This window comes from Balearica regulorum, chromosome 3 (genome assembly GCF_011004875.1).
Source record: "Balearica regulorum gibbericeps isolate bBalReg1 chromosome 3, bBalReg1.pri, whole genome shotgun sequence".
Lineage (NCBI taxonomy): Eukaryota > Metazoa > Chordata > Aves > Gruiformes > Gruidae > Balearica > Balearica regulorum.
This window is the reverse complement of record NC_046186.1, coordinates 119725584-119736708: the sequence shown is the minus strand read 5'-3', so window position 1 is coordinate 119736708 and position 11125 is coordinate 119725584. Positions and strand designations below refer to the sequence as shown.

Sequence of the window (11125 nt, the reverse complement as noted above, 5' to 3'; positions counted from 1 at the left end):
GTCATTAAATTTTGCCAGCGTGTTTTGTGTGATTGAGAATAATGATTTCTGCAAGACTGTTATGGTCTAGCTGGGAAAAATAGTGCTTCTCATGTGAGTTGTCGCTTTAAAATTTATGCAACTGAAACTGCCTGGAGAAATTATTGGTTGTAGATATTTGGTGATTTGGGCTGGGTAAGAAAGTGTTCAAGAATTCACATTCTTTTTGTAATATATTATTGACTATACATTAAACCTTCACACAGGTACAACAGCTGACATGGCTGGAAGCCATTTGGATCCCACCTCTGAAATTGAGGTGAGGATTGATATCTAATCCTCTGCATCTGAAACAGAAAACATACCACTTCAAATCAGGAGGTGAGGCAGCAGCTCTCTGGTCGTGACAGAGGAAGCTGGGGCATAATAGTGCTTGAGAATTTTATTGTGGTGTTACAGGGAACAGTGCCAGGTTGTTTTTGACTTCTCTTCTCACTTTATCTAAAGTATTCTTCAGTATTATGACCTGTATTGTCTTACTACAGGGGTAGTAAAATCCCAAACATGCAGACTCTAATATTAGTATAGCCAAGCTCCATGTTAAAAACTCATAGTAAATCAGCCTCACTGCAGCCAAACCACATGTAAAAGCAAGCTGTGAAACAGACTCAACATTGCCAAACCACATGTAAAAGCATGCTGAAAACCACCCTCCGCATAGCCAAATTGTATAGAAATCTGTGATGGAGAACAGTCGAGGTTTATGTGTTTATTGGAATAACTCAAGGCTGCAGAGAATCCCCTTGCACAAGTCACCTTCTCTCCCACCTAATGTCTGAGCAACTCCATCCAATGGTGCACCGGACAGACCCGCTCCCAAGTCTTAAGTCATCAGGTAGGAAAAGTGGCTCCAGTAGGAATTAAATACAGCACAGTGGATTTGGGATCAGCCTGCTCCATATCTGAAAGTAATGAATGAGCAAAAGAATCAAGCTCGGAAAGAGCAAGGGGCTAATTTTTTTTCTTGTCTGATTGAGAGAGAACTGATAGTGCTGACTTATTCCCACCAACACATCCTACTCACCTCTCTGACCACATAGAGAGAATCAGTCAGTCAAGAGCCAGAAAAAAAACCATCTGGCTCTTGTGATTAATCTTTCCAGCTAGAAATAAGTGAGATGCAATTAGTAATCCCATTTTCAGTTGTCCAGACTTTAAACAGCCATCTTAAATTTATTAGATAAGAGAGAAAATTATGAGAATTGAGCTTCCAGTTCACCAATGTTTCGTTAACTTGAAATGTACTGAGCTTTTCAATGACTTTTTGTGACACGTTTCATATATTATCATCATTGCGGTTAGTTATTCACGAAATATTTTAGGGGGTTTCAGACTTTTTCTCCCAGTAAGTCTCCAAGCACTTTACAAAGGAATTCAGTATCATTATCTGCATTATATAGCTGTAGAAACTGTAACAGGGAGGCATGAAATGACTTGCCCGACGTTGTGCGAGAGGTCAACAGCAGACCTTGGCGTGGAACCCGCACCTTTTGAGCCCACATTTCTAGCTACTGAATATTATTCTTCGTTATCTGCTGTACTGGGAAGTCCCAGTAACGGCTGCTGTTTTGTGCTAGCTTAACAGAAATCTGGCAAATAAATAAATAAATGCTGTTTGGGGCAGCAGGTTTCTTATATCAGTATGAAATATCCAAATCTCTGGGAGCCAAAGAAGGCTTGCGTCGGAAAAGGCTGCTCACAGAAGCTGGTAGAAACGCATTTAAGGGTGTGCTCAACCAACAAGAGTTTTGCTTTTCTCTTGCACTGTTTTGTTTGAACATGTTGTTGTTTAATATGCCAGTAGGGAGTTTGGGAACTGACTTCTGTGAGATAATCCAGGATTCCCAGCCTTTGACACAATGTGGTTGTTGAAATCGGGGGGTTGCAGCTTCCCCCCCGTGTAAAGCAGAAAGGTTTGACTGGCTTAGGTGGAGAAATTTCAGCTTATGTATAGGTTGAGGATTCGCCTAGGGGAGCGAACTTGGATTCGTGTAAGGGGCTATTAATCTATTAAAACCACTTTTAGATTTAAAAATTAATTTATTTGATCAATAGACTTTTTCCATTTTCAGTCCCTTGGCTGAACAGTCTGTCAGGACATCAATACCATAACTTATTTACATGCTTTGCTAAGCTCTCTAAATGCAATATTTGACAACTTATTTTTCTCTACTTGTTCCAGGCTGATCTTTGCAATCATGCCTGATTGAATGTTACCAGGAAATACTGAAGTATGGAGCCAGACTGGTACAGAGCAGTACAAGGATAAGGTAAGGTGCATGGCTGCTTGCCCGGTGCATGGTCCCGGCTGATACTTGCCCCATTCCAGTCCCAAATGCTAGGTGAGAAGGGGGATCAAGAGCAAGCCATTATGCATATTTTGTTGTCATCTACACCTTTTCCACTTCTGTGGAGAAAGGCCGTGGGTTCAGGCCTGTGAGATGCTGCCAGGATACCCATGCCCTTATTTTCCAGCTTATGCTTTTCAGCTCATTAACTCCCTGTTTTTAGTCCTTAATGCATTTACCAAAACCGCAGCAATCACACCATCAGGCAGTGCTACCTGGGTGTCTCCCCCCGGGGCAATGCCATCCCAAACAGAGAGGAGGAGGATGACATGAGTATCATGAAGTCAGCTCTCTGCATGGCGTCTTTCCAGCTCTGGAAGAAGTTGGTACACTCATTAGAGGCCTGAGTATCTCATTAACATTAAGAGAGAAATCATGGAGAAGTTGATACTTAAAAGCAGAACAGAAATTCTTTGCGATACATGAAAAAGCTCAGTATGTCTCTAAGACGTACCAGCAAGTGTATTTACCATTAACATGTGACATACTCATGCAAAATATTTTCCCAGGACAACACTGATAACAACAGTAAAACCACACAAAGTAATATATGAAATAAAACAGCCCTAGGTCTCAGAAGTGATCTTATAAAGCCCAGTGACACTTTAATCACTTAGCACAGCAATGATTCTGAAGAAACAGAGCAGTGCAGCGAGGGAGGGAAGCTATAGCTAGAGATCCAGGGTAAAATCCTGAATGCCAGTTTTCTATTGATTTGAATTGGGTTTTTAATTGTTTTAAGAACAAAATTAAACAAGTAGAGGGGGGAAAAATACATGAAAGTGTTTAAATGTGGAAGATTTGCTTTTGCTATCTGTGATTAGGAATTTATATTCTGTTCACTGCTTCTATGCTATTCTGCTGCTCCCTGTGATATACCTCCATTTGCTTTTACCTCTCATTATCTGATGTACTTAAACAAAATATGTGAACTTAAGAACAAAAAGCCAAACAAAGCCCACATTTGCTTGTGCCAAATCTTATCTTTTTAATATAGAAGGTTAATCGTGAACACAGCCACAGCACAGTTAAAAATATTCCTTCTGTCTCTGTGAAAATTATACTTTATAATCGGCTTTTAACTACCTCCACCACCACCACCAAATCAACGTGTATAAGTATATTCTTCTGCTTTATGAAGCTAGAGGCTCTGCAGATCATGAGGTAGATTCATATCTCCCGAAACGCTTGTCACTTCAATGCTCCATCAAATCGCTGTGGATAGAATTAGTTTTTCCCACTTGCAATTCAGTGGGAAAATCTTTCCTGGATCTCAGCAAACGCCCCAAGCCAGGGACTGATTTGGCAAGGTCGGACTGAAAACATCTCTCCACACTTACTTAAAGCAAGGCATGGCTCAAACCCTGCTTTGTCCAGCTGTCAAAAGCCTGAAGTGGGAAGTCAGTGCAGCCGCAAAGGCATAGAGATTGATCAACTAGAAATACATCCATTGGAACTTAGGAGCTGAGGTGTCTCGGGATCCTTCTCTAGGCTTTTCAGCAACCATCCCTGCCAGAAATACAACAAACACCCATTCTTTTATTAGCCCCTTTGGTATCTAATAAGACTCGGGTTGACAGCTCCAGCTTCTGGATCCCTGCTGCAGCAGCCTGCTTCTGCTTGTATGCTCTTAAGATAGGAGTCCGTGGGGGCAGGACCTGTTAAATACAGAGAACTGGGAGAAATGGGTTCAGAAAGGTTTTCTCTTTGGTGGGAGCTGGGAAAGAAAATTGAACTCAACTACTCTACCACTCTCATGATTCCAGGAGAGAAAACCCACGAGGATTACTTAGGACTTTAGAGACAGATAATTTAGGAGTTCAGAGCCACTATGTCTGTGAAAAAGCAAGGCCATCTTTGTCATGCCCTGCTCACCTTGAACGCTCAGAAATTAAGCCTGTACCCACCAAAATCCTCCACGGTAGGAATGAAATCTGAAGAAGGAGCACAGCCTGATCTTCTGTTCTTGGGCAAGAGTTGTAAAGCCACCACTGAGAAGACTCTGTTTCCTGAGGTGTGAGCTGAAAAGATGAGGTGGGGATGAAATAAATAGGAAATTCCTTTAAAACCTATATGCAGAGATTTTTCTGACTAGCTGCAAGAGGCTATCAACATGGGAGCAAATTTCCATTTCCATCTAGCTTTTCTTAAAGCCTACAAGTCCTAGCATAATTCAGACTTCTGTTTATTTGATGGAGAGACTCACTGAAGTTGTCCTGCTTTAAATCAAGTGCAAGAAAAAAAAAATCAAACCCAAAACAAAAAAAAAACCACCCCAAAAACCACCACTAGATTAGGGGGTTCCTTCCCAGTTCAAAAATATCCTAACCTCACCAATGACCTCGATACAGATAATTTCTTTCACCTTAAGCCATTCAATTTCTCAGCCCATCTTCAATCCTTAGAATATGCCCTTTGCCTTGTTTCTTGGACAATCAGACCTATTTCTTGCCTGTGTTTGGGGCAGATAACCTCAAAATATTAGCACTCAGGAAAATTGGGTGGATTTGCTTCCAGAAGGGAAGATGTTCAAATGAAGTGCTTTTGAATGTACTGACTCTAATTATGCCTGCTTCTTTTTTAATCTCTTCTGTTATTTCATACAGAATTATCAAATTTCCAGAAATATTTAATGACCCCGTTCTTATTCTTGAATGGTTTTATCTCCAAGTCTGTAACTTGTATTCTGGGTGCTCCTGGAAACAACTGAACTACCAGCTCCTTGGAGACTGCTTGATTTTGTGTGCCTCACCAGCGTGTATTCTGGAAAGATCACCACTGGACCCATGAGAGATAGGGGAAGCTTGAAAGTGCTACTTCATAGTGGTGGTCTTTATAGTATTTCCCAATGGTAGGCTTGCAGCAATGTCTTCAAAAAAGTAATTAAGAAATTTACATCAATCAAAGCAGCTAATCAGAACAAAATGCTGATTTCTGCCTCCTGTTCTGTTTCTTTTTGGATAGAGTATAGTTGCTGATATATATGCTGATCTTCTAATCCTTTAATGGGGGCACAGGCTTTTGAAGACTCCCTTGCAGAGGCGCTATTACCAAATATATGCTTCTAATTTAACTTCTCATGCCATATTACAGTAGCCTGAAGCAATTTTAGGTGTTGGGTTTGTGAGAAAAGCCCACTGTTGATGTTTATCAGATGACCTTTTAAAGGGTAATGTGGGGGTTATCCACTGGCATGATTAAGACCATATGTAGGTCACTTTTCCCAGGCATTTCTTACTGCTTTTCAAAATCCAATCTATTTTTACCCAAATTCAACCAGGTACCTTTCATCTCTGGTATGTTTACAGGCATTACAAAATGAGACTGAAGCAAAGTGTTTGCTTCTGTGGAGTAATTTCTACTTGAAAGGTCAAGAAAGCTTGCGTGCATAAATATATAGTGTTAACGCAATGCTATGACAGATAAACTTCTACTTTCTTTTCTTTTTGGACATTTCAGGTGTTTACCGCAGTTTTTCCTTTTTCCTCTCCCCTCCATTGTCCCTTCTTACACAGGTTTCTTGAAACACTATGGCAAGGAAGTGACTACTGTCTGTGAGATTCAGCTTTTAGTGGTGACACCAAAACCCAAGGCTAGGTGCTGCTAAGCAATCCTTATGTCCAATCTCGGCTCCCCTCTGAGGTATGACACGTAGGTTTGGCGCAGTGTTCAGGTGATGACCTTGCAGTGATGTCCCGCTATGGAGCTGCCAAGGCCTGGGTTTTCTGAAGAATTTATCATCTCTGTTACAGAATAGGACAGAAGACAAGCCTGCCACAATGTTGTGCCTGCAAGAGTATAATTTTTGCTGCTTTGGAAGTTCAGTATTTCCCTGGTGGCTCATTATCTTGGTAGAGTCCTTGCTGAAAAGCAGTTGCCAGTGTTTCTTGCAAGTCTCTGAAAACATTATTAACAAATATTCTGTTTTGTCCTTCCTGCCTCCCCAGAGAGACGATCTTTGTGTTACAGGGTCTGTGCACCATCAGCTGGGATTGAACAAAGAGATGACGTGGTAAGTTTTACTGAAAGCAGAGCTCAACAGAGGCAGAGGTAGAAAGGCTAATATGGTGCTTAGATGTCAGCCAAGAAGTAGGTGATGAGGCAGGCGTTCACAATAACTATGAAACCATTAAGAAGAGGAAATAGGGCCAGCACTCTTAGGTACATCTCTAGGTGTAAAAACTAGACTTTAAAGGACTTTTTCAATGGATCAGGACCAACTCACTTTTCACGTAAGTAGTTATTATGACCCAATACTTTGAGGTAAGGTTACAGTGTGGATTGTCTAAAATGCACCTCAGTGCAGTTAATATTGAGCATCTTGTGGTATAAAGTTTCTAATGCCCCAGACTTGTAGCTAATTATTGGGAAACCCTTATTACTCCTGTCACCAGCCATCCTAGCGCTCAGACATGTTTAGGTGATACAGGGAGAAGAAACTCAAACCCAAACGTTATGCACGTGTTGCCTTCAGAAAGAAATTAAGGGAGAAGTAGTATGTGTGATAGCACAAAAGGTGGTATTAATGCAGGGGAAAAAAAATCATTCCTGCCTACTTATTTGAGATTTTTTTTTTTTCTAAGTATCAGATACTTTTTAAAGCTTGGTTTCTGTGAAGGTCTGCTGTAGTCAGACTCAAATTATTGTACTTAATATGAGGTTACACAGTGAAATGTTGGGTCGGTGGCATAAGATATCAGAATATGGCTCATGGCTCACTTCTGCTTGAAATGCTATAAACTAGTGATGTCTTTACATCAGAAAATGAAGCACTTGTTTCCCTGGGGGTAGGATGTTTGTGTCAGTGCCCTGAGGACACTAACAAGCTGTTGTGTTCCTGTCTCAAGGCTCCTCTACACTGCCTGTGGCCCAGGACCCCGTTTCAGCCCAGCCACCATCAGTCCCCTATCTCATCAACACGTGCCATTTCAGTACCGTCTACCAGCAAGTATCAGATTCAGATTACTGAGGGCTCAGTCACAATCGTGCTACTGTGGATCAGACGCGCTGTGGTAGCTGGTCCTACAAGCCCTGCGCATGGCAAATGCAAAAAAACAACTTCTTTCCCTCTCTTCCCTTGTGGGGTAAAGCAAGTGGCATTGCTGGCATGTCCTGCAGGCTGAGAAGTATGCACACGAGCAGTCACCACCGCACAGCCAACATGCACTTACATGTTAAGCCACAGGAATGTGATTATGAGGCAGAGCTTTTCATCGGCTTAAACTACAAAGGCAAAATGCTGCCCCCACTGAAGTCAGTGGCAAAACTCCTCTTGCCTTTGACACAGCCAACGTTTCACCCTTCTGATCGCCGGCCTCTGAGCCTGCGAGCCTGGCTGCAGAAGGTGCAGTTCATGACTTGCCTATTCCAGAGGATTGGGAAGCTTTAAGATTTCAGAGGAGTTTGTGGCAGTGCAATAATAACCACAGAGGCCAGCAGTCAGATTTTGCATTTTCTATCACAGTCACCATACCTACTTATCTTAGAAAGCATCGCGCAGGTAGGGTCTTTCCTGGAGAGCGTTTATGGATCTCCCTTTAGTCCAAATGTATGACTTATGTTCAAATAACATGGGAATGGCGTGTCCATAAGTTCCAGTAGTAACAGCTGTGAATAATACTAGCTTGCCAGTTGTACTGCTCTCCCTGCTTTTGTTCCCCAGTAGTTAGCAAGAGCAATCAACATCAAATTTAGGGTAGGATTTAACATGAGGATTTGGACTTCTTAATGCAAAAGGCGGCTTTGAAAAACTCCGTCTTAGCAAACAGCAGCTAATAATAATGATAACAATAATAGAGATAAGTCAATTCCTATTTCCCCACCCAAAATATTTATATAATGAATTAGTTAATTGTGGTTTATCTTTTGATGGGTGGGTTACTAGCCTTTGCATTGCAGCAGACCCGGGGGACCTCTCGTGCCGAGAATATGTGTTATTTCATATTCTGTTATTTGCTTTGGGTTTTAGGTGGTGAGAGCAAGTTCCCCTGCAATCAACCATAAGTGGTTTTGCAGTGAGTAAGTCTTTCAGTGCTTGAATATCTCTTATTAAAGGGCGGGGGGGGGGGGGAAATCCCTTTATCTGCTTTTTTAATTCAGACATTTACCATGTATCTAGAGAGACGTGCTTAAAAAAAAAAAAAAAGGCAAGCCCAAACATTACAGCATACAAAAATTAATTCCGGTGTCATTTTATCTGCCTAATTGGGCCTAAAAATAGCCTGTGGGAAGGAGGACCAGCAGCCTTGAGTGTCTGAGGCAATTTGTATCAATTATTTCCCAACGTACCAGTCACAAGTGAAAGCCCTTGCCTGAGCGCCTCCATTAGCCAGGTGTCAGAGCGCTCTGTTTTCGTTTCAGGCTTTTCTCTGGGAACAGGGTGTGCGTGCTCCGAAGAGCACCGAGGAGGAACCGAGGGCCTGGCTGATCCAGGAGGGTGCCCAGAGCAGCTCTGCAAGTGAGGTTAGTGCCTTTGCTCCTCTGTCATCACCAGTCCCTGAGAGCAATCACCACCCACCAACAGTTCCTCGAGATAAGACCGAGCCAGCTGGGAGAAGAAAGCCTTTGATATTTCCCTGCCTTGCTGAGTAAGTATGCCATAACAATAATACTTTGAACTTTTACAGCACCTTTTCATACCAGGGTCTGAGTGCTCCACAAACATTCATTCCCCAAGCCTCATACCACCCATTTGAGGAAATGATATTTTTTTTTATTGTACCACTTTTATAAGCCAGATCTTCCAAAGAACTCAGCACCCATTTTGTCTTCACTAGAGAAATTATTTTCTTTGCACAAAAGAACTGTAGTATCTGGGTTGCCGCTTCAGATACCCGTGGCCAATATCAGTAACGTCTACCCAACTCCAGCCCCAAAATACTTATGTCCTGGACTTCTGCAGGTGTGCGCATATAAAGCTCTCACACTTGGAAACTGCTTGTCTCCTGCTTATAACCCACAGGGACCCTCGTGAGCCTCCCGATGAGAATTTTTCTCACAAAGCAAAATTTCACCAAAACCACCCTAGTTTTAGTCAGACTTTTCTGTTGTCTGTAGCCATTTTTTTTTTTAGCTAACGTAAAACATGACAAGAAAAGTAGATATATTTGTTTTGTTCATTAGAACTCTTTTCTGTGATGCTATTATATCTGGAAACACAGCAAGAACATACTTGTCACATTTATACGCAGGCATACAATAGATAAATAAGAGAGGTGCTACATCCCAGATGGGCATTGTATTTTGCTTTTGTAAAACGTGCAGTGGGATTAAACTTTGATTTTCATCTCCTGTCTGCTTTCTCAGTGAGAAAATACAGTTCAGAGCAATTCTGGAGTTGATCCATCTCTATGGAAAGTTGATTTTAAAGTGGTGCCAAATGTCAGTGAAGAATCACAGTTAAGGTTTCCACACTAAGAATAACACTGTCTCACAGGGAGGGTGAGCTAAGAGTGCACTCTGCAGCCCAGAGTTACTGGCCCGTTCAGGGAGTGTACGCATTTTCATTTCTGTAAGGACACCATCCCTGTAGCATTCACAGTCTTCAGCTCTACCCCCTACCCTGTGTCTGGCCAGAGCATCCAAAGGGTAAAGCCTTTATGCTTTACATGGGATACGGCATTTGAGTGCTGCTCCAAAGCAGAACAATCCATTGATGCCTTCAGCTCTCATTTCTCATGATGCAACTGAAAATCGATTAATCCCCTCTGCCTGTTTAATTTTGGGGCACTGTAGCTATGTTGGTCGCTCCTGGGAAATACAGTTATTAGCTGTTCCTCTTCCTGAAGTATGCCAAAGTCTTTGGTCATTCAAATCCCATTAATTCAAGGCATATAATTCATACGCTTGTTGCAGTGACCCTGATCTCTTAAAATTGAAAAGCAAACTTCAAACGTACAGTTGCTTATCCGAGCCAAACTTCTAATATTTTGAGATTTACCCATCACAAATCATAAGTGCAGAGTGGAAAAAAAGGGGGAAATGCAGAGTGATAGAGCCAAGCTAAAATCTGTCAAATATATCATCTCTTCAAGTAGGGCTGGACTAACGTGGAAAATGGGAGACAGCCTGATGATTGCTTGAACTTCCTTTAACGTGTACTCCTGGGAAAAGAGAAGACGACACAAAAGACCGAATTAAAAAAAAAAAAAAAAGAAAAAAAAAAAAAGAAGAAAGACTATTAAAACTGTTTGAACAGTCTTTGAACTGCTGGAAAGACGTGCCCTCCAAATCACGTTCTTAACTTTTCCTATAATTCAACAGCTGCATTTCTCGCAGCTCACATCTCAAAGAGGACCAGCAGAGGTGACTGGGCATATAAGAATAACACTGATGGGAAGGTATGTATGGGAAGGTGCTAATCTTTTGTCATGTGTATAGGTATGTAATCATTTAGCAGATAATCTCCACTTTTGAAAAGACAGTCATTCATTTTGAAACAAAGACCAAACTTGCTGCTGCTGTGGAGCTCTGACCAGTTCGTAGTTTAGCTTTAGCACTCAAAATAACTTCATAATTCAGGCGAAAGATATTCAACTCATATAAATCAGCATAGCCTCAACCTCCTTGCAGCTCAGACTGTGACTGAGCATCGAGTATTCTAGCATGCATCTCTGTCCTGTAACTGAGCTCCTCTGCCACTGCCACCGAATAGTAATTGTCCTCCCTCTGCACGGCCAGAGCGTCAATAAGGCAACGGAAGGTGGAAGGATAGAAATCAATCTGCCTCTCGTTAGTGA

General features: G+C 41.8%; 1 long non-coding RNA gene across 1 annotated transcript; it reads left to right on the top strand.

Annotated features, from left to right (window-relative positions):
* Positions 1-243: 243 nt before the first annotated feature.
* Positions 244-10845, top strand: LOC142601345 (uncharacterized). Its single transcript, XR_012834947.1, has 5 exons — positions 244-298; positions 2222-2309; positions 6335-6399; positions 8748-8974; positions 10650-10845. It is a non-coding gene; the product is annotated as an uncharacterized LOC142601345 (long non-coding RNA).
* The last annotated feature ends 280 nt before the right edge of the window (positions 10846-11125 follow it).